This window comes from Schistocerca nitens, chromosome 5, assembly GCF_023898315.1.
Source record: "Schistocerca nitens isolate TAMUIC-IGC-003100 chromosome 5, iqSchNite1.1, whole genome shotgun sequence".
NCBI classification, from domain to species: Eukaryota; Metazoa; Arthropoda; class Insecta; order Orthoptera; family Acrididae; genus Schistocerca; species Schistocerca nitens.
The window spans coordinates 30,903,581-30,924,897 of NC_064618.1; positions in this window are offsets into that span (position 1 = coordinate 30,903,581).

Genomic DNA, 21,317 nt, shown 5'->3' on the forward strand with positions numbered 1-21,317 from the left:
ATTAAAGTATCGGACACCTCCGTATTGAAACAGAGAAGCACTTACGATGTATACAATTCTGGCTTATATTAGTTTACAGATGAAAATGGGAAAAAAACCTAATAAACCCAACCATTCTAATTCCTATTATGTCAATATACAAGTGTGCCAGAAAACACTCTATGTGGAAAAAATACATTGTTACCATGTTTGCAGAAACAAATTTGGAAGCTGTAAGTTATTGAGAAAGTTCAACGACAGATTAAATCCAACTCTATGTCTCCAGATACAAATAGAATTCTATGTATGATGTAAAAATGGCAGAACCATCTATACCACATATCCTCCATACATACTCGTATATTTCACTAAAGATAACTGCAATACAACACCTATTCAACACTCACACTCCACATAGCAAACCACTTACATTAACACTACATGATGAATGCAGAAAGAAGACTTTGTCTCATGAAGAAATATGTCTCTACGAAACACTATATACTCTATACAACAAAACCACTCACACAAACAGATCAGAACACAACTTTACATCACTCTACATATGAAATGACATGAAGAATCAAGAGAGAAGAGAACCGCACATGAAGAGATATGTCTCCGAAATACAACATTAATACTAATCATCAAACACATTTCAAATATCTCAACTGGACACAGACACAACAACTCAATGCATTCATACAACAGATCTCTCTCACATAGTATTTACACAATACAATTTTAAAAACACCAAAAATGAAATTACATCAAGAATCAAGAGAGAAGATTTCCAAACATGAAGTGAGAAGATGAACTTCCACAATCAATGACTCTATACAACACAATCAAGCTTCCAAGCACACTTCAGTACACTGACACAAAACATGCAATGGAGGATACGTGACGATCACTGAGACCTACAAAGCCATCAGCTGCATAGTAAAATCGATACATATTAGGTGATGACACCTACCAATGAGTGTTCTCTCAATGAGCGACATGAATTTACTTAGAGAGTAACTGAGATATGCAATTGTATACTGGGATGAATAAAGTAAATAACTGAAACAAATGAAAAGATATTACTAATAAAACAGAACTAATATAGCTCACTAAATGCAACATTCTTGGATGGATTAAAGTATCGGACGCCTCGGTATTGAGACGGGTTAGGATTTATGATGTATACCATTCTGGCATATATTAGTATACAAATGAAAATGGGAAAAAACCTAATACACCTAAACATTTGAATTCCTATTATGTCAGTATACAAGTGTAACAGAAAACTGTCTACATATAGAACTCTATGTACAATGTAAAAATGGCAGATTATCTATACCCCATTTCCTCCTTACAAACTCGTATATTTCTCTACAGATAACTACAATACAACACCTATTCAACGCTCACACTCCACATATCAAACCACTTACATTAACACTAAATGAAGAATGCAGAAAGAAGATTTTGTCTGATGAAGAACTATATCTCTACAAAACACTATATATTCTATACAACAAACCCACTCACACAAACAGATCAGAACACACTTTTTCATCACTTTACATATGAAACTATAAACCCAATTGCACTCATTTTACACACGACTCAGACAAATGACATGAAGAATCAAGAGAGAAGAGCACCGCACATGAAGAAATATGTCTCCAAAATACAACATTAATACTATTCAACAAACACACTTCAAATATCTCAATTCAACACAGACACAACAATACAATACATTCATACTACAGAACTCTCTTACATAGTATTTACACAATACAAAATTAAAAACACCAAAAATGAAATTACACGAAGAGTCAAGAAAGATGATTTCCAAAGATGAAGAGGGAAGCGAACATACACAAACACAGGCTCTATACAACAGAAAAATGCTTCCAACCACACTTGAGTACACTGACAAAACACATGCATTGGAGGATATGGGATGATTACTTTTTTATTATTAGTATTTACTTTGCTTTTAAAATTGTTTCTGATATTGACAGGGTCTAAGATTGAACATTACATCCGGTCTTATACTTTCATCTTTGTGTACTTATCGATGTATCTGCTGCTATACAACGTCTGTTTAATTTCATTAGTCATTTTTATATCAAATTCTTTTGTCTACCGTCTGCTGGTTTTTGTTCGCTTCTGTTCCTTCTCTGATTAGGTATTGACGCATTGTCATGACTCTCTGTATGAATCTGTGTTAAAATGTTCCTTAAGTGCTTATAGTCAAGATTAACCTTACAATGTATTTCATTTCTAAATTTCTACCCTCCATGTCACTTTGTTATTAATATTTGATGATTTACATTTTTCAGAGGATCATGCTTCGAAAAGAGGCACTGATGACCCATTGTTAGTGGACATATTATGGCCGAACACTTCTCATTTTCAGTTATTAATTCCAAACCACGTATAACACTTCATGTCCCTGAGATCGGTGCCCCGATCATTTCATTGCATCTTGCTACAGTTTCCACACGAGTGACACAAAAAATGATTTGCCCCACTGTCCACTAATAGTGACGTCGTTGTGCGATTTACACCAGTCAGACACAAGCCTAGCTTCATTCAAATTATTGATGCTGGTGCATGTTTTACATTTTAATTTATAATAGCTGCTTCACACCAAACTCGGTGCGGAGCACTGCAGTTTCATCACTCTGTGCCGTCTGTATTGCGGCCGAGGAAACGCGCATGACCGCTATCTAATGTCACTTCCCTCCTTCTTCATTAATTTTAAATGCTAATTTACATTTTTGATTCCCCTTTGAGGCTAGTAACTGTGTCATTCTGGCACCCAACAGTGGGCCAGACATCATTACTGTTGTATTAATATATATTTTGTTCTATATTTCATGGTCTATTCTTACAACGGCCAACCTGTTGCGGAGAACTGTTGTATCTGAAAGTAATGGGACATTGACGGTAAATTGCTCGAATGGCCAGTGAAAGAGGAAATATTGTACAATCCTGGACTTACGAAAGTACGACGCTGTGCTTCACATCTGTAAAAAGGTAAGCGGTATCATCATTCTCACTCTGTTTTACGTGTTTGGCAACTTTGGTTGGTTGGTTTTGGGGAAGGAGACCAGACAGAGTGGTCATCAGTCTCATCGGATTATGGAAGGATGTGGAAGGAAGTCGGCCATGCCCTTTCAGAGGAACCATCCCGGCATTTGCCTGGAGTGATTTAGGGAAATCACGGAAAACCTAAATCAGGATGGCCGGACGCGGGATTGAACCGTCGTCCTCCTGAATGCGAGTCCAGTGTCTAACCACTGCACCACCTTGCTCAGTTTGGCAACTTTAAACGCGTGTTCAGTAACTCATATTTTGGCATTTTTTCTGTTAACTACATCGTTGGTGTTAACTTGTATTTTAATGTTGACTTCCATTGTTAAAAGTTTGTGAAACGTCTGTCATTGTGCTGTACTATCACAAGATGGTACACTCATCTTTCTAATGTTTTGCTTAGCCCTTCAGGCTGCCATCTTGTCCTTGCTTAATAATTATATTGCAGCTGCGCATAGTGTTAAAACCTCAGTACGTTGTCCAGCTTCATTTTATTATCATTCAAAGTCAGTGTTACCATATTTTACTGTTACTATTAGTCAATGCCGAAATATTTTCCACTATGAATACCAGTGACGAGACACACAGACAATCGCATCTGGATGCGACAAACAACCTAACAGATCAAAACGAAAATTTCTGTTCCGACACTGACAATGTTGAGTGTTTATGGAAAAAGTTTAAGGCAATTGTAAAATGCGTTTTAGACAGGTGCGTGCCTAGTAAAACTGTGAGGGACGGGAAAAACCCACCGTGGTTCAACAACAAAGTTAGGAAGCTACTGCAAAAGCAAAGAGAGCTTCACTCCAAATTTAAATGCAGCCAAAACCTCTCAGACAAACAGAAGCTAAATGATGTCAAAGTTATCGTAAGGAGGGCTATGCGTGAGGCGTTCAGTGAATTCGAAAGTAAAATTCTATGTACCGACTTGACAGAAAATCCTAGGAAGTTCTGGTCTTATGTTAAATCAGAAAGTGGCTCGAAACAGCATATCCAGACACTCCGGGATGATGATGCCATTGAAACAGAGGATGACACGCGTAAAGCTGAAATTATAAATACCTTTCTCCAAAGCTGTTTCACGGAGGAGGACCGCACTGCAGTTCCTTCTCTAAATCCTCGCACAAACGAAAAAATGGCTGACATCGAAATAAGTGTCCAAGGAATAGAAAAGCAACTGGAATCACTCAACAGAGGAAAGTCCACTGGACCTGACGGGAATTTACACAGAGTACGCGAAAGAACTTGCCCCCCTTCTGACAGCCGTGTACCGCAAGTCTCCAGAGAAACAGAAGGTTCCAAATGATTGGAAAAGAGCACAGGTAGTCCCAGTCTTCAAGAAGGGCTGTCGAGCAGATGCGCAAAACTATAGACCTATATCTCTGATGTCGATCTGTTGTAGAATCTTAGAACATGTTTTTTGCTCGAGTATCATGTCGTTTTTGGAAACCCAGAATCTACTCTGTAGGAATCAACATGGATTCCGGAAACAGCGATCGTGTGAGACCCAACTCGCTTCATTTGTTCATGAGACCCAGAAAATACTAGATACAGGCTCCCAGGTAGATGCTATTTTTCTTCACTTCCGGAAGGCGTTCGATACAGTTCCGCACTGTTGTCTGATAAACAAAGTAAGAGCCTACGGAATATCAGACCAGCTGTGTGGCTGGATTGAAGAGTTTTTAGCAAACAGAACACAGCATGTTGTTATCAATGGAGAGACGTCTACAGACGTTTAAGTAACCTCTGGCGTGCCACAGGGGAGTGTTATGGGACCCTTGCTTTTCACAATATATATAAATGACATAGTAGATAGTGTCGGAAGTTCCATGCGGCTTTTCGCGGATGATGCTGTAGTATACAGAGAAGTTGCAGCATTAGAAAATTGTAGCGAAATGCAGGAAGATCTGCAGCAGATAGGCACTTGGTGCAGGGAGTGGCAACTGACCCTTAACATAGACAAATGTAATGTATTGCGAATATATAGAAAGAAGGATCCTTTATTGTATGATTATATGATAGCGGAACAAACACTGGTAGCAGTTACTTCTGTAAAATATCTGGGAGTATGCGTGCGGAACGATTTGAATTGGAATGATCACATAAAATTAATTGTTGGTAAGGCGGGTACCAGGTTGAGATTCATTGGGAGAGTCCTTAGAAAATGTAGTCCATCAACAAAGGAGGTGGCTTACAAAACACTCGTTCGACCTATACTTGAGTATTGCTCAACAGTGTGGGATCCGTACCAGATCGGGTTGACGGAGGAGATAGAGAAGATCCAAAGAAGAGCGGCGCGTTTCGTCACAGGGATATTTGGTAACCGTGATAGCGTTACGGAGATATTTAGCAAACTCAAGTGGCAGACTCTGCAAGAGAGGCGCTGTGCATCGCGGTGTAGCTTGCTTGCCAGGTTTTGAGAGGGTGCGTTTTTGGATGAGGTATCGAATATATTGCTTCCCCCTACTTATACCTCCCGAGGAGATCACGAATGTAAAATTAGAGAGATTCGAGCGCGCTCGGAGGCCTTCAGAGAGTCGTTCTTCCCCCGAACCATACGCGACTGGAACAGAAAATGGAGGTAATTACAGTGGCACGTAAAGTGCCCTCCGCCACACACCGTTGGGTGGCTTGCGGAGTATAAATGTAGATGTAGATGACGGTACTGCTGCCGATGGGATAATGGCGGGAATGGGTTCCAAAATTGATGTTTTGGAAACCGGAAGCGCAAGTGCTCCAAATGTATTGTAATCTGAAGACATGCAATTGGGAACAAGTGAAGTAACTGCACAAGTGACACAGTCGATTGCATTGTTTGCAGATTCTTTCTAAGTTTAACAGATACGTTCAATAACATCTCCTCCAACATGTCAAAAAAGCTGGATGAGAAATTCAATGAACAACGCATTGAGTTACAAGAAAGCTTTAATGGACAACGTACTGATTTACAAGGTAAATGCAATGCACTGTGTCTGATGCAAAATTTGAAACTTTGACTAAAAATATCCGAGGAAGCTTTACTGAACAAAGGACTGAGTCTAATGCAAAATTTGCAGATTTGACTAAAAACATTCAAGAAAGTTTTAGTGAGCAGAGCATTGCATTAGATGCAAAATTTCAAGACTTATCTAAAAACATTCATGGGAAATTTGATGATACAGTAGTCACTGATGTGAACAATCAACTGGATGGAAACCTAGCGCAAATCCGAACTGAAATCTTGAGCCTTAACTGAAGCATAACATGAGATCCCGGATCAAGTTAAGCGGTTGTCTGATGATGTGAAGGACTTAAAAGATACGCAGACAACCGTGGAAGTGAAAATGTCAAATTTAACAGACGATTTCACGGAACTTTCACTTGAGCAAGAGTGCAAATTGCAGCAAAACCTCGACGCTGGAGGTGAAACATTAAATAGGGAATTTGGTGAATGGGTAACAGAATGCAATAAAGGCATAATTCAAAAAACTGAGACAGAAATACGCTCCGCAGTACAAGCTGTTGGTGCAGAGGTACTGTCTGAACCAGGAACATCTGGCAAATCATAGCAGCATCAACTTGGCCACACATAAAATATTTTGAAAAATGGGTTGCCTGGGCGGTAGCAACAAGTGAATGATTTAAAAAACGAGATTTGTCAGATGCAAGAGTCGCCACGCATGCCAGATTCACTTCCACCATTTCTGCAAAATAATCCGGCAGGGACAACACAGAATAATATGTCACCGCAACATACAGTCCGTATGGTAATTCTCCACTTGAATCTGGGGGCCAGCGAATGTTTTAACTACGGTGTTGCTAGAAGAAGGGCTGTTGAAACACCATCAGTTTCAGATTTTTATACCAGAGAAGAAATTCCCACACCCCATAGTTTTTATCAGAGGTTTCTGCGGGGTGCTGCCTACATCATGGAATGACAGGCAGGAAATACAATTCACTGCAGCGTGCCTGCAAAGAGAATCCACACTGTGGGCTACGGCCATTGCTGAACATTGTAAAACATATGAACAGTTCGAGCAGGTGTTTTTGGCCAAGTATTGGTCACCACATGTGCAAGCCAAAATGAGACAAGAGGTTTTTAATCCCGAAAAGTACCACCCTAAACAGGGAACGCTTTGAAAGTACTTTGAGCAGTATATTAACAAAACTAGGTACTGGGACAACCCCATCGCGTTGAAAGATGTTATCAGGACATTAAAAAGTAAATTACCGGTGGATATCTGTGAAAAATTACTTCATGCCCCAGAAGATGACACAGAAGGATTTTTATTGGTCGTACATGCGCTTGTTTTAATCCATGATGACGCATGCAACGCAAATGGCAATGGTGGTGCACTAGCAGTGCAGTCTTGCAACCATAAGAACAATGGTCGGAACGCCACTGCTAATAACGTTGCGGCCCCGCTCAAGCAAGACGTGCAGCAAACTACAAATGAGAATCAACAGCCGCATAACAGTAGCGGATTTCAAAGTCGAAATAAAAGTAATACATTTAACCCTGTTTATCATAATGGTCGCAACAGATCAAATACAGAGCAGTGGTTGTCCAGACAGAGTACAGGTAACTGGTGGCCGCAAATAATAATCTTCCCAACACCAACATGGACTGGAATCAAACTGCTTCCGAGCCAAGACCACCAGCCAGATGGTCACAAAATCCCAGAAATGATACAGTGCAAATAGTGGAGTGTGTAGACAAGCACCCAACGCAAACTTCGTATGCGTCAAACTGACTGGGGTCTCATCGCACTCCCTCATCATGACTGCAGGATTTAATGGGGGCAACAGTACTGTTCATGTAGCGAACATGCTTCGTTACAATGACAATGTAGATATATGAGAAGAAGTACCAGGTGAACTGATATCTTGCAGAGATACTTGGATAGATCAGGTGCAAGCAGCAGTAAATGGGGTAGTTGACGGTATTCTGGTTACCATTATAATCGACACTGGTGCGAGTATGAGTGTGATGGCTACTCATTTTCTGAAAAGAATACAGGAAAACAAAAAAGTACTGACATTGCCCATACAGAATTGTGTTGTGTCAGGAGCTATTGGCGCATGTACACAAAGGGTAAAAAAGCAGGCACTGGTCTTAATTGAATTCGAGAGCAGAGCCATGGAGTGCACGTTCTTAATAGTGAAGGTATTGACAGTACCGTGCTTGTTAGGGATGAAGTTCCTAAGATGGAGGAATGCGTGTATCAATATCCAACACAGAACCTGCACCCTGACTATTAGTGAGAGGGAGATAAAGTTAAATTTAATTCATACAAAGGCACATCAAGTCAGTTTTCATACAGACCTGTCTATCCGAGCAGTGAGTGTAAATCTACTAGTGCAGACAGTCACTTACCCCACAACCAATCAGATGCAGTGTTGGCATATTCAGATGATGATCTACTCGACGTAAGCAAAATACATGCTAAGGCATGAGAATCTGAGTGTTTTAGCGAACAACAAAGAATGATCTTATCCATCTCTTAACCAAGTATGTACATGTCTTTTCTAAAAAGCCCGGTATTATCAAAGGATAGATATACCACATGAATGGTGTTCCCCATGATACTTATTGCAACAAGACCTATGCAATCCCATGGGCCTGCAGGGATGCCATTAAACAAGAATTACGAAAGATGCTCGAGTGGAATATAGTTGAAACTTCATTCTCTCCTTACTACAGTCCATTGTTAGCCGTTGTTAAACCAGGTGGTGGACTGCGCGTGGTCCTTGATGTGCACAACATAAACAAAATTATTGTACCAGTATGTACACATCTGGAAGCTCTGGAACGGATATTGCAAAATTATTCAGGTGTGAATTTTCTAACCACACTGGATCTTGGATCATCGTATTGGCAGACCCAGCTGTCAGAAGTTTCAAACAAATATACTGTCTTTGTATCCGCTGGATGGTCGTACCAGTTCATGGAGCTACCATTCAGGTTAAACGTCAGATCTGGCATATTTATTATGGCCCTTGACACTGTTCTCAGTCCAGGGTTGTTGGATAAGTATGTTGAGTTATTAATCGTCACAGCTTATTGGGATGAACACCTACAATTGTTAAAATAAGTATTACAATGATTTTTGGACTCAAGTGTTACTGCAAACATGGAGAAATTGAAATTTGGCAAGCAGCAAATCAAGTTTTTAGGCCACATAATATTTCCGTCAGGTATTGTTACTGACCCGGACAAGATACAGGCAATAGCTAAGTGTCTGCCACCCATGACAAGAAAACAATTAAAAGCTTTCCTTGGCATGACATCTTTCTTTAGACGATTTGTGACAAACCAGCTGTTGAACAGTCCAGAATTACTAGCTTTGTTAAAGAAAAATGCTCCCTGGTCCTGGACTCCACAGTGCCAGGAAGCTTTTAAAAGAATTAAAGATATATTGGTCCATGCCGGAATTCTGGAACATCCTGAGGTGCAAGAAGGTTTTTGCATTGCCTCAGATGCATCCTATTTGGGTTTGGGCTCTTGTTTACTTCAAATGGTTGTCGTTGATGGCCAAATGCAAGTTTGAGTTATTAGCTTCACCAGCCGAGTATTAACCGAGTGTGAAAGATCCAACTCAGCTACGGAGTTGGAATCTCTCTGCGTTGTATGGTCTTTGAAGAAGTTTAATTATTTTATTTGCTGTCGGTACATTAAAGTGTACTGCAACCATAAGGCACTTAGCTTTCTTTTGACCTGTCGGCTTCTACACCAGAGGTTGATGCAGTGGGTCATATTTTAGCAAGAATATGATTTTGAAATTATCTATACAAAGGGCAGCAAAAATATTATCGCTGACACCTTATCCAGGTTGCTGTGTGGTCTTCCCGAGTTCAGTGAACTTGTCCAGCAGGCCACCAATTACGAAGTGCTACTGATGAAAGATCCTGTCCATCACAGGTACTATTTAGAAATGTATAATAACATGAAAACCCTGCAAGACGTAGATCCAAAGTGGGCAAAAGTTAAGGGTGTGTTGGCGGAGCAGCCCACTCACAAACTAAGTCAATTCTACACAGTGCACAATTACGTGTTATTCCATAGGAATTATTCCGATACAGAATTGTGGTGTGTGTACATACCCCATGTGTACCAGGATCACCTAAACTGGTATACACACATGTCCTGGGGGCACTGTGGAATAGAAAAATGTAAGCAGAAGATTGCCACTTACTGTTATCTGGCAAACATGCACAGTCGCGTGCATCAATTGTTACGAACATGCGTTGTATGTAAGAGAACCAAACCTATGTGCATACCAAATAAGATTCAGCTGCATCGCATCCTGACATCAAAACCTGGAGAGATTGCTTCAATTGACTTGGCTGGACCATACCCTCATGGAAGGGGAAGTGTCGATTACCTGGTGGCTATACATGATATGTTTTCCAAACACATCCGTTTGTATGTAACAAAATCAGCTCATGCCGCACACGTTGTTAAGAGACTTAAGGAAGATTATTTCCCTTGTTTTGGTAAGCCGAGTGCGATTTTGTCTGATAATGCATCTAATTTCACTGGGCGAGTTTGGTGTTTGTTTCTGCAAGAGCAGAACATCAAACAGATTTCAATTTCTCTATTCCACCCAGAAAGTAGTTGCAAAGAAAGAATATTCAAAGAATTCAACTGTTTTATCCGGACTTACACTTGATTTAGTCACCCTCTTTAAAGAAATCATGAACGACCTTCCACATCTGTCCACAGGGCACACACCCAATGAAATAATGTTAAATAAAACTGAGAAGAATGAGTGGGTAGCTGCCCTTCCACTTGCCCCAAGATGCAACATCTCGAGGGGAGGGGAGGCTATACTGGTGCTCGTATCATTAAATACTAGCGCTGAGAGATGAAAATGAGTATACGACAAAAGGTTAGGATGAGTACAATCATTTAGCCTAAGTGAAATGGTGTTACTTTGGTCCCACTCTAAACCATCTCTCCTAAAAAGAGAGATATACTGGCCCGTTCAGGATAATTAAAATTCCACATGATGGGTGTTACTTGTTACATTACTGAAACCATGTAAAGTGAAAGGGCTTTACCAAAATCGGGACCTCAGAAAATTTATAAGATAGGATCTTGGTTTGTTCTTATAAAGAGAGAGAGATGAAGGTGTAGTTAATTTGTCTACAATGGATTTTCTTATTTTGTTCCTAGAATAAGTATTTCTATGTAAACCTGTATGTAAACATTTGGCACAGTATAATTATTGGAAGAAAAAGCTTGCTGCTCTAAATACTAAGAGATAACGAGTCTCAAAGAGAGCCATAAGCTGTGTACCAGCAAATGGTTTGAGATTTCATAATAATTTATAATATGTTGCCATGTTTATTCATGTACTGAGGACTGTGTTTGCTACACACAAGTTAGTGCCTTCTGTACTACAAACTCTTGTTTCGTAAGCAAAAGCTTACTACATATTTTTTATTTTGTCATTATTTTTATAGCAATGTTCATTTGTTAGTAATGTAAATAGTAATGTAGCATTTAGTCATAGGGAATCTTATCCTTGCACGAACTGTGTTACCAGTTAATGTCCTTGCACGAACTGTGTTACCAGTTAATGAAAAGGATACAATGATTACCGGAAGGAGAATGATATCTGTGCTTTGTGTACAATGCATACTGACAATCTTGCAAAGTTTCTAAATAAGCTACAAACCTTAGCAAACATGGACTTAGTGTTTATTGTTGTTCTCTGATGATTCATGAGATTTTGGTCTTAGGTTTCACCCGTATATAGCAATTTTCAAGAACTATGAGCTGAACTCTGCTATGAGAAAGTAATTCTTAGATACCTAAATAGTACGCAAATTTTAAATGCAATGATTTCTGTGTTTACTCAAGTGGATTATGATTATGTGTGGTTTTTAAGTGTATTTGTATCTATGCTTTGTGTATCACTCGCGGTCGCAAGCCTTGCTGTTTTTGCTGGCTTTGGTCATTTTGTTTTGACTTTCTGTCATGTATGGGTTCAGGAGGCATGATGTCCTGACCTTTATTTCTGTTCGCATATTTATTACACCATGGACCATTTGTTAGTGCCCGACTGAACAACTGATTCCAGATTTGGAAAATACAGCCAATTTTATGTCCCTTTTTGTGGCTAAGAATATACCAAGCTAGAAAAATGACCATTTGTATCTGACTAAAAGTATACTTTTATGTAGCTGAAATCTAAGAAAATACTGTTGTCACGAACTAGAGACTGAAGTGCAAATGTTGTGCACAGTTCCAATGTGCAAAAATTCCGAGGACAGTTGTGTGACAAATAAATAATGCAAAGACACTCTGTGGAGTGAGCACAACTAGCAAACCCTTCGACAAAGCAAACTTTCTCACCGTCATGTGGGACATATAAACACAGAACATTATAAAGCGAATAACTTAATGGTGTTTACTCACCTCTATCTGGCTTTGTTCGGATGGTATACTGCTGCGTTGTGAATCCTCTGGACGCTGTAATCCTGTGATGCTGCAGGTAGTCCACAGTTCACAAACCACTTATCACTGAATCAGAAACACAAGTGACGAATTAATTAGTGTGAGAATTCAAAAGTCACCTGCCCACATGTGGTAGCCAATTGACACGATCTCCACTATAAACTGATTCTTGTCATGGTGTGTACATTATTGGACCTCAGAACTCTGCTGCAGCAGTTTTGAAAAAAGGTACTGTTAAGCCATAGAAGGATGCTCTAACACTACTGCTCTGTAGAGCAACGTGATGTATGTGTACAGAGTTAAATGTTTTGAACAGTATCGTATACAGAGACGGTAGACAGAGCATCATACCAACCTACGAGCAGTGTAACTAAACTGAGTTCATAGAACAACAGTTCATGACCAAAAAGTTAATAAAACCTGAAACCACACCATAATCTAAGTTCAGAACATATAGTTGGCAGCATTGCATAGCCGTGTGTCTATTAAGCATTGATGCCATGTAAAAATTTTGTTCCATGATCCCGTGGAGTACTGGACAACAGTTGGCAGCAAATTGGAACTCAGCAGTGTGCGCCTGTGCACTAACGCTGAAGATCCAGCCGTCCGATGTCATGCCTGCTGCTTCCATGGTGGGTGGCGGCCGGAGCTGTCAGCTGATCACATCCCTCCAGCGCAGATATTATGCAAGTGCACTCGACCGTAGCTGCGCGGAGCCAAACAAACACCAAGTCTACATTGAGATTGTATAATTTAACATTTCCATAATGCAACTCTACCAGATGATCACGAGTTTACTTTGAGTTTGTATCCACTCATTTTCTCCAAAAATACTGAGGCCATCCAGCACAAGTCTACTTTGGTTTATATAAATTCCTTATATGTTGGACATTTTCCACAACTACCAGCACAAGAAGACTTCAAGTCTACTTTGGTTTATAGAAATTCCTTATATGTTGGACATTTTCCACAACTACCAGCACAAGAAGACTTCAAGTCTACTTTGGTTTATATAAATTCCTTACACTTTTGACATTTCTTTGACTATCATTGCAAGAAGATGTCAAGTCTTACATTGTTTTATGTAAATTCAAAAACTTTTGCACATTTCAGCGAAACCACCAACACCAGGAATACGTCGAGTCTACATTGAGGTTATATACATTCAATCTTTCTTTGAACTTAAATAGTTGACAAATTGTCAAGACCTTCAGTCTGTTTTGCCTTATACTATTTTATTGTCTGATGAATTATGTTTTATGAAGCATCTCCAGCTAAATTATTGCACTATGGACAATTCGTAGTAAAGCTGCTTTGTGTGAATCATTGCCTGTCTATGGAATTTGACCTTTTAAGAAACAATTGTTATTTTTTTTAACTCTGTTCTATGTCAAGATGCTAGTATGGTTGTGTCATGAGTAAATATGTGAATAACCTGTATTTATTGATTTTTTACTCCTCAAAATGTTTCTTGTATTGCACAAAATATCTGAATACTTAGATTGTCAATCCATTACTGATTCACATGCAAATGCTTTGTACCATGGCTTGATCCTAATGTTAGTAGAAGACTTGAAGGTATTCGGTGGTTTGTATGCCTTCAAGCATTCGAGTGAGCCATTGTAGTATTAATTTTTAATTAGTTATTTACTTTGCTTTTAAAATTATTTCCGGCATTTACAGAGACCGAGATTCGATATTACATCCTGTCTTATAATTTCATATGTGTGTACTTATATGATGTGAAAATAATACACTGATACCATGTTGCCATAAACAAATGTGAATCCTGCTAACTACTGACAAAGTCCAATGACAGACTAAATCCACCTCTATATGTACAGATACATAAAGAGCTCTATGTACTGTGTAAAAATGGCTATACCACATATCCTCCATACACACTCGTATATTTCTCTACAGATAACTGCAATGCCACACCTTTTCAACAGTCACAGTGCACATATTAAACCACTTACATTAACATTACATGAAGAATGCAGAAAGACTATTTTGTCTTATGAAGAAAAATGTCTCTACAAAACACCATATACTGTATACAGCAAACACTCACACAAGCAAATGAGGATACGGCTTCAGAATCACTCTACAACTGAAACTATAAACTCAATGACAGTCATTTGACACACTACTCAGTCAAATAACATGAAGAATCAAGATAGAAGAGAACCATACATGAAGATAGATGTCTCCAAAAAACAACGTAAATACTATTCAACAAACACATTTCAAATATCTCAACTGGTCACAGACACAACAACACAATGGATTTATATGACAGAACTCTTTTACACAGTATTTACACAATACGAAGCTAAAAATGCCACTAAATGAAAGAAGATTCCAAACAAGAAGAAAGAAGGTGAACTTTCACAAATAAAACTCTATACAAAACAAGCAAACTTCCAAGTACACTGGCATAACAAATGCAATGGAGGATATGGGACGGTCACTGAGACCTACAGCGCCATCAGCTACATCTTAAAATTGATACATATTAGGTGATGACACCAACCACTGAGTGTTTTCTAAATGAACGAACATGAATGCAGCTTGACAGTAATTGATACATGCAACTGTCTACTGTGACGAATAAAGTAAATAACTGGAATAGATGAAAAGCCATTATTAATAAAACATGACTAATATAGCTCAGTACATGCTAAGTTCATGGATGCATTAAAGTATTGGACACCAAGGCATTTAAATGGAATCAACGTATATCATATACAATTCTGACATACATTAATTTATGAATGAAAATGGGGAAAAAGGGCAGAGTACATGTTAAACCACCTACATTAACACAACATGAAGAATACAGAAAGAAGATTTTGTCTCATGAAGAAATATGTCTCTACAAAACAATATATTCAGTATACAACAATCCCACTCACACAAACAAATCAGGGCACAGCTTTAGAATCACTCTACAACTGAAGCTATAAGCTCAGTGACAGTCATTTTAAACACTACTCAGTCAAATTACATGAAGAATCAAGAGAGAAGAGGAATGTTCACGAAGAAATATGTCACTGAAATACAACATCAATACTATTCGACAAACACACTTCAAATACCTCAGCTGGTCACAGACCCAACAACACAATGGATTTATATGACAGAACTCTCTTACACATAATTTACACAATACAAAACTAAAAACACAAGTATATGTTATTACATGAACAATGAAGAAACTAGATTTACAAATATGAACATGGCTAATGAACTTTCACAAACAAAGTCCCTATACAACACAAACATGCTTCCAACTGCACTTGAGTACACTGACATAACACATGCAATGGAGGATATATGACAGTCACTTAGATCTACAAAGCCATTAGCTACCTGTTGAAATTAATACATATATGGGGATGACACCTACCACTGAGTGTTCTCTAAATGAATGAACATGAGTACAACTCCATAATAATTGACACATGTAATACCATACTGAGACGAATTAAGTAAGGAACTGAAATCTATGTAGATTTATTAGTAACAATACATCACTAATATAGGTCACTACATGATAAGTTCATCGACGGATTAATGTATCAGACACCGTGATATCGAAATGGAATTAATGTAAATTATACATAATTCTGGCATATATTACTGTATGAATGAAAATGGGAAATAGAGCTAATAAAGCTAAAATTAGAATTATAAATTACAGACTGCAGCAAGTGTGTGGAGTGCATCCACTTGAGAATGGAAGGTAACCTGAGGAAGAAACGTGAATTCTAATTATGTAACTATACAAGTGCACCTGAAAATCTCTTTAAGGAAATAATATATTGAATCCATGTTGTCTCAAATAGATGTGCATGCTGTTAACTACTGAGAAAATCCACTGACAGAGAGAATGTAACTGTACTTCTCTAGGTACATTAAGAACTTTACGTACTGTGTAAAAATGGCTGAATAATCTACACCACACCGATAACTACAATACATTTCACCAGTGACAGTGCACATGTCAAAAAACTTACGTTAACATTACATGAAGAATGAAGGAAAAAGATTTTTGCTCATGAAGAACGATGTCCCTACAAAACAATTTATACCCTATGCAACTGTAATATCTCTTTATATTCGATGAATTATTCAGATACAATTCTACCCTTGAATGACGTTTACTAATTTTCTATCTTCATACTCGCAGAATCCATGCGAAAAGTAGTTCATACAATAGCTATGCCATGAGCGCATAAGTATTCTTTGGAGTACTCTCTCTGGTGGTTGTTAGACAAAAAGGAAAGGGGGCTTCGGAATTTGTCTTCGTGCCAATTAGCCTGAGCTTGGTTTGGAAGAACTGTAATCTGATTATTGTGATTTATGACAGAAGATAACTGATACGAAATTGTATGATTAAAAGTGAAATATATATATATGGCTCCTTCATAAAAAAGGTCTGTATCTGACATTTGAGAATTAATGATATTCATCGATATATTGCGTAGTTGTTAATCAGAAGGGAACTTCCGAAAGACTGGATACGAACCTGCATTTAATAATCCAAGAGCTCCATTACTTCTTCGGAAGGTTAAACTTCATCAAAGCCAAATATCCGCTTGATATGAGGTTTCCCGACTGATTATACAACGCTCCCAAAATTACGAGGCATTTTATTTGTACAGATTAGCAGACTGCTGCAAAGCACGAGCCTGCAGTGAAGAAGAATCATCGCCTGATTTCATTCTGACAAGTAAAATTTCAGAATCATTTTGAGTGACTAAGATATGACTGTGTTTCCTATCATTAATGATTGATTGATCGAACGAATTGAGAGCTACATTATTACGTAGATACAACAACGAAAAATTACAATGGCGCCAGTGTGACAGGACTCTCTTGGATTGTTATATAATATATGTATTTTTTGTTTCATGAAAAACCAACGAGAACGAGATGTAACTAATCTGAAGAGAGATTCGGTGCCCATAGTAAAAGATTGCTGATACCAAGAAACGATTTCAACTATTGGACAACACCGAGACTACAGAACAAGGCCAGAGAAATCTAATTTTTTTATCCTATAGTTAAAATAGTTTGAAATCAATTCAGAAAGAACTTTTTTCCAGATAGTAGTTAGATTGTAGGACTGTATATTGTGTGATTTTCGTATCTGGACATTGAACTTTATACCATCTGTGAAGTAATTTGAAAGTTAAGTGTGTCTACGACAGTAAATTTGAAACTGTATTTAGTGATTAGAACCTGATATTGACAGTTATTTAATGGTATTGACTAGAGCGGCATTTAAAATGTCATTGAATCAGCAACGAGAAGTGCAACAGCCTTCAGTTGTTTGCGCAGGAGCAGCGGCCACGGATAGCAATTCTGAGACTGTTGTGGCTAGCGGTAGCAATATAAATAATCCCGTTGGTTCAGAAAACATTCATACAACAGCTGATCAGACTGTTGTTGACACATTAGTTGTTATTATGCAAAAGTTGTCTCTATTAGCCGAAGGCCAAGCGGAGGTAAAACGAGACTTATCCGTTATACAAAATGAACTTCAGAATCAATTAGCCGAAAATCAAACAGAATTACAAAATCAGTTAAGAGCAACCTTTACCGAATTAGATCAGAGATTAAATACCCAGACACAGGAAATAAAAGAACAGGCAGAAAGGACCGAACAGAATCTTATTGCTCAAATTGAGCAGGTCCGCCAACAATGCCAAGAAAACAATAGTAAATTAAAAGCGGAACTAACCGAATATGTATCCGTCAAAATTGACACGATACAAAAACAAGTAGAACTGTTTCCTCAAGTAATACAAGCTCAAGAGGACATACAGTGTTCCGTAGCTATGATACCAGAAATTATAGAATCCCAAGATAATGTAAAGAAGCAATTTGACGAAGTGAAGGAAAAACAGGAGACAGTGGAACATAGAATGAATGTACTTGCCGGAAAGTTTTCGGAAATGACATTACAGCGGCAAAATTTTCCTTCGGAAACCATAGAAGAAACTGTGAAAGTAGCTTTACAGTCAATTTCAGAGAGTTCGGAGGAGAATTTTTTCAACAAAGGGTTAAAGGAAGTTCGAGAACAACTTGGCGAAGAATTCTCGCGTTGGAAAGAAAATATCGAAAGATCACTAAATCTCTCGCAGGAGGATTTAGAAACAACGAGAAGTAGGAAACAAAATTCTCAATCTGCGCGCGACATTCCGTCCACGTCAAGATCCGATGTAAACAGAACTGGAACGTCACAAGTTAGATTCGATATAACGGATAACCACAGGGAAACGTACGAACAGGAGGATTTTTGGAATCGTAGTACCGTTGAGGAGAAGATGATTAAACAGAGACAATTTCAAATCTTTAACCCTGACAAAAAGAATGTCCATCCTGTAGTCTTCATTCGAAGTTTCAGAGGTCTATTTCCACGATCTTGGACAGAATAGCAAAAGATTAGTTTTGTATCAGGATATATACAAGGATCAGGAGCATTGTGGGCATCCGAACAAACATCTTCTTGTAAATGTTACAAAGAATTTGAGCAGGCTTTTCTAGCAAAATATTGGTCTGCTGGAGTACAAGAAAGACCTAGGCAGGAAGTATTATATCCTGAGCCTTTCTCATTTTCTAGAGGATCTCTAAAGAGATATTTTGAGAAATACATCAATAAATCTTTGTATTGGGATGTACCGATTCCTTTGCCGGATATACTTAGAATTCTCAAGTACAGACTACCCACCAGTATAAGGAATCAGCTGTTATATATAAATGATAATGATATAGACTCATTTATAACTACGCTTGATCGTATTGATATAATTAAGGAGGACAATAAAAGGGCAAGAGAAATGTCATATCAAAGAAGTGTAATAGAAGCGAATCCGAGCTGCAACTCGAATGGGAATGGCAGTAATGGTAGTAGTAACAATAATCATAACCAACTACACTCTCCGAGGAGACTTAGAAATGGACAAAATGCAAACAATAATTATTACCATAATGGAAACTTTGGTAATGGTGCAGCGAGGGGCTATTTTAGGAACAATAGGAATTTTAATCGATATAATCCAATGTATGACAACACAAGACAGTTCTACCAACACCAGCAGAACAACAACAATAATTACACAAATCAAGCAAGACAATATAGACCGAATTCACCACAACAACCGATAATCACTGAAGTAGCTGAAGAGACAAATACCAATCGGACCAACAGTCAGTCAAACTAAACGTGACCGCATCGTGCCCCGGAGGAGCGGTCAGGGGATCTGTTAGGGGCGAAACAGTAAAATTACAATTGTTAAGATATAATGATGGTGAGCTGTTGACTGAAGAGTTAACAAAGGATTTAATAACGTGTCATAATGATAGATCGAGTGTTCCGGTATCGGAAGTATTTGTTGAAATAGAGGAAGTTCCAACGAATGTGATATTAGACACCGCCGCTTCCGCCAATGTCATCTCAGGCCCTCTTTTTCGGAGAATTATTAGGAAGAAGAAGGTACCAATTTTGCCAGTACAGAACTGCAAAACCATCGGAGCTGTTGGAGCACGCTCTCCCAATGTCAAAATACAAACACAATTAGAGATGAAAATGGGAAATGTAGCAATAAAATGCACGTTCCTTGGAGTGGAGAAGTTATTAGTGGACTGTATTCTTGGTATTGGAAGTATGCAGGAGTACGATTGTCAGATTGATTTTTTGGAAGGAATAGTTAAATTTAGATTAAATGGAGAAGAGATAGCACTGGATTTAAATAGAAAGGAAACGGTGCATGAGAAATATTGTCGCGGTGCCATAATTCAATTAATTGACACTACAAACGGTCGTTGGAAGGAGCTTTCAAAGGATTTGATACAACAGGAGGACTTTAACCAAACAACAATGATAAAAGCTAGCGAATCAAATCAGCTTACCGGAGAACAAAGGCAGCAGCTTCATTATTTGTTAGAGGCATATGAAGAGATTTTTGATGAGAAACCAGGAATTATTAAAGGGTATATTTGTCACCTACAAGTGAAGCCACATCAGACTTACTGTTACACGCACTATCCGATCCCCTGGCGTTTCATACAATCCGTACAAAGGGAGATAAATAGAATGTTAGAATGGAACTTGATTGAGCCATCAACTAGTCAATATTGTTCTCCGCTCTTAGTCGTTCCAAAACCTGGAGGCAACGTAAGAAAAGTATGAAGACCAGAATTTAAAATTGGAGGAAAAAATTCGACTCGCACTTTTCAATTTAACTAAAAAGGCAATACAACGGAAATTTCATATGATAAACGGATTCACCGGATTCAGAAGTTTCATCTTGGAGAAAAGGTTTTATTGAGGCGACACATCCATTTCTCGAAACTGATGAAGAACATAAAGATATGGAATCTTATTTATACCGGACCATATGTTATTGTAAATATACCAAATCCTGGATCATACTTGTTGGCATATCCCGAATCGAAAAGAATAAAGGGATTATTCTCGCATAATGATGTTAAGAAAGTTTTTGAAGGATCGTAGATCTGTGATACCAAATATGGAGAATAATTTAGAGTGGAATTTGACTATGAGTTGAATGTGTATATAAATATCAATAAGTTTTTTGTTGTCTAAAGGTTAAGAGACAGTGAGATTTTTCATGTGATAGATTAAGAGACAGTGAGATTACTCCTGTGATAGGTGAAGAGACAGTGAGATTACTCCTGTGATAGGTTAAGAGACAGTGAGATTACTCCTGTGATAGGTTAAGAGACAGTGAGATTACTCCTGTGATAGGTTAAGAGACAGTGA